Below are 4,576 nucleotides of genomic sequence, written 5' to 3'. Positions count from 1 at the left end.
CACCCTAGCAGTTATCATGCTACCAGATTTTGGTCTTCAATTCTATGGATCAGTGGAGATCTTTCTTCCCAGCTCTTCTAAAGCTTCAGACACTATTCCTTGCGAGTGATGTTCAAGCAAAATTTTTTTGGTTGGATAGACCACACTTGCTTAGTAAAAATTCAATATTTGATCGAGATTTGAGCTTTATATATTTGTAGGTTAATTTGACATTTTTTTACGTTCCAAGGTGTTTTCTTTAGGACTTCTTCCGCATCTTCTTTGGTGTTTAATTTGAAGATAAAAGGGTTTCTATCCACAACACGAACCTCCTTGTTTTTATATCTTTTCCTGAGAATATTGATTTTTCTCTTAACATCTTCAGTAGCAATTGGATCAATTGAGAAAATATTTCCAGTCAAGCTAGTCCTCCATTCTTCAGTCGAACCCAAGATTGCCTTGCCGATCCCACAGCTCTTCTCATCTATCGAGAAAAAATATCACGTATGTTTCCTTGTTCATTCGATAGGTTTTCTTGTTCATTTCTGAGGACCGACATGTATTTAGTCGAACGTTTTTAAGTATTTTAAATTAACGTTGTCTATCAAAGTTCGGCTGATAACTAATGCAGACATCAAAATTTCTACCGAGACAGAGTCAATTAGCACTTTTTAAATAAAATCATGTTAGCTTTTGGCTTTTGTAGTGACTGGTGCAGTCTAATTTCACAATGCTTATCAACTGCTTCAATAGCAGTTTTGCTAAACAAAATTCCAAGTGTATTCTTTACTCCTTCTAGAGGTATGTGTTAGAGCATAGCTCGGTTGAACCCACCGAGCATTGGTATGTCAAGTTTGGTTGTCATATTTTAGTGAATCAAAAGTCATCTAAGATTCGCTTGATTATATACTAGAGAAAACTTCGTATAGGTTAGACTAGAAAGTCTACGAATATTAAGATATACAAGTATTACTCGAATACCTGAAGAACGTGAAGAAGTAACATTCTATAACGACGACATCAGCCTTCCTCTTGAGGTTAGTAATATTTAATTGAACTATTTCATTCCTAACGTATCTTTCAAGTCGTGCTATATTGAAAACATATAACTGCGAAGCTGCGAATGAATATTTTACTCTTATAGTGAGACATGATCATACATATGATCAGAGTATTAAGGAATTAGACTACGAAGTATAACGCTTATCTTTTGAACTTCGTAGATATGACATCGACATAATCTTATGAATGTTGTTGTGATTATATGAATAGGTAAAAGTGAAGATTTCATCCTAGGCTTATTGGTATGGTTATTCCTTTCAAATCTTTGGATTACCAATATGTGTGAAATGGTAGAACCGATTGTAACTTTGTTATGTATCTTGGTATAACTAATCACAATGCCTAACTTATGATTTGGTATGACTAGTCTTAATTAGTGTTACCGATCCTAAGTAATCACCTAAGATGGTATGATCGATATTTGTAATTGGTGTGACCGATCACAAAAGAGTTGTGTAATCGATCCTTGTAATTGGTGTAACCGGTCCTAGTAATTGGTATAACCGATCCTAGTGACTGGTGTGACCGATCACAAGCAATACTATGTGTATATGGTAATCGGTCCTGGTAATTGATGTAACAGTCCCTGGTAACTTGTGTGACCGATCACAAGTGTTCCATATTAAGGTGTAACTGATCCTAGTGATTGGTAGAACCGTGAACCCATAGTTGTCTTGGAATACAGATGAACCAATTCTAAACTTGTTTGGAAGTGTGGTATAATCGATTCCAAGATTCCAAATATGAAAAGGATTTACAAAGAAAAGATGTCAACATACTTTGAACACGATCAGTAACACTTATCTTTTATTGTTCAAAGATATTCCTTATTACTCAAGGAGATCCTGGTCCGAAAATAAATTAAAAATCTTTTAATTAAGGTTGTTAGTTTTATATGCTTTAATTACCAGCAATTAAATGCATATCTCTAGAGAATAAAAATTAGTAATGTGCATTTACTAATTGGTGATTTTCTATTGAGATATTTCGGAAAATATTGGACAAAGCATTTCAGGGAATTATGAAAACTGAATGGCCATTTATTGCATATCTTGAGAATACTTTCGGTTTTGGAAATTCCTTGGTGTCCAAATATCCTTGTACTATAGATACCTAAGTTTGCATTTCTAGGAAACTATCCTAAGAGCTAGGCAAACTTCATCTTTTTGTTTTTTCTGGTGGAGCCGTCTATCCGAAGAGGAAAGTACCCTACTTAGGCGAAATCTCTTACGACCGCTCATTTAAAGACTTCTGTGGGATCAAGAAGCTCTACGAGTACCGTTGGTGGGAAACTAGATAATTACAATGTTATTAGTTTTCGATTTTATTTGATTGACTAACGGTTGTTGAACTTTGATTGCACCTAGTTTGTTTATTCTTGAGAATCTTCTCTTCTGATATAAGATTCACTCAAACTAGATCGAAGTGTCGACGGGATCTTTAGAATTGCTTGTAGATCTAAAGACATCTTGTGATAATCCATTGGTAACAGACTCCATTTTGTGCGCGATTGATCCTAAGAGATTCAAGTGGTGTTGTGCAGGTGTTTAATTGAAGATTGAAGAAGATTTGAAGACGAATAAGATTTCTTATTGGTTTCTCATATCTTTGTGTTGCACAAACCTTGATAGGCTGGGATCCAGCTAATATCGGATTTATTTAATTGATTAGTTGTGTGAGATCGGTAACACATAATACTTCTTTCAAGATCTATTTTGATTGTTACAAATCCGAATCTTATTACTTAGGTAATAGAGATTGGATTGATCTAACCAGGCAAAGAAGTTTACTAGATTCAACGGAAGAGCCTTTGCATATGACTTGAGATATCTTATCTTAAAGAATCAATAGAGTTGTTACCAAATAGATTTGTTGTTCCTTTACTGTTTGGAATACGATCCAAAGGAATTGTTCCAGTGCGTGGACTCATCGAAGTCGGAAGCGCAAGGATTCTGAGGAAACTAAGTGAACTAGGGGTATTTGCTTGGTCTCAACTATACGAAGTTGGTTTAGATTTTTTATAGCGGATTAATTATAAGAGTATTCAATTATGGACTAGGTCCCAGGTTTTTCTGCATTTGCGGTTTCCTCGTTAACAAAATCTTGCTGTGTCATTTACTTTTCTTTTCCGCAATTATAATTGTTGTTATTATAATTTAAAGTAAATTACACAAACGTTAACTCCGCTTTACTTGATAGTGATTCTATAGAGTTTGGTTAAGTCCGAACCTATTATCAAGTAATCACACTTTGATTTTTGTATTGTCTCGATCTTGTATCCATAGACGATCACACAAAGTGTGAATACCTATTTATCGTATTGTCTTGACTTTGTCCATAGACAATCACTTTCAGTAAGAGGACTTATAGGTGGATAAATTAAAGTTTGTGGTGTCTTTGGGCACCCTCATCTTTTCAATTGGTATCAGAGCAAGCAAACACGAAAAGATCTAACAATCTGTGTTTGGTGCGATCCAACCTATGAGAATTGAATCAAAGAATGGATATAGTGAAACCTGTAAATGATTCAGTTAACGTGAACCAAGATGAAGAACCAACATCCAATAATGTCATCTCTTGTGAATCTATTGAACAAGTTGATCCATACAATGTAGATGTTGATGACTGACAGACTTGCCTGGAAAAACAACTTGATGAAATTTCTGAAGATGGTGACTCAGAAATTGATCAAGATGTTGAAGAAGATGTGTCTGTATTTTCTTCGCATTTAGAAATGTATCAAATAAGGAATGTCCATGATCCTTAAATATAGTTGTTGGGAGGTAAGGGAAGGAAAAACAATAAACATTAGGACTGATAAATGGATACCATGCCTGGATGAAACTCTTGAATCACTATGTGGTTCAAACTCAAACTCTATAATACTTGTAGCTGAGTTGATTGTCCACACGGAAGTGGAACATTGGAAAAGTTAGAAATAACTTTCCTCAATAACTTTCACACATGAATGGAAACATGAAAAGAAACACTTTAAGATGGCTACTGACTAAGAATGGAAACTTTACAGTTAAAACATTGTATGATAAAGTGCAAAACAACACCCAAGACTAAAACTCGCAGGCCGCTGTCTCTTTCTGGAAAGCTTTTTAGAAGTTAAATGTGTCCTAAGAATAAAGATTTTTGTGGAAATGTATCCAGAATGCTCTACCTGTTAGGAAAGTGCTAGGACTGTACATTGATAACATTGATATGCATTGTGTTTTTTGTAATCATCCATGTGAATCATTACAACATCTGTTTTTCGATTGTTCATATGCAAAGTCTGTATGGATGCTTCCACCATTGGCATGTTTGGATTTCAATCTCACTTCAGACTTTCCTTTTTTAAGTTTATATACAAACTGATTGCAGGAAAATGTACAAACAATGCCAATGAAATTGTTGCAACCACATGTTGGTTGAGTTGGAAAGAAAGGTGTGTAAGGGTCTTTCAAGATAAATCAGTTCTCTAGTCTTCAGCTCTCTATAACAATAATTAGACACATAAAATTTTGGTCTCCATCTTTACTAAATC

Source organism: Papaver somniferum, chromosome 3 (genome assembly GCF_003573695.1).
Source record: "Papaver somniferum cultivar HN1 chromosome 3, ASM357369v1, whole genome shotgun sequence".
Lineage (NCBI taxonomy): Eukaryota > Viridiplantae > Streptophyta > Magnoliopsida > Ranunculales > Papaveraceae > Papaver > Papaver somniferum.
The sequence above is the reverse complement of the archived record's forward strand: the minus strand, read 5'-3'. Positions refer to the sequence as shown.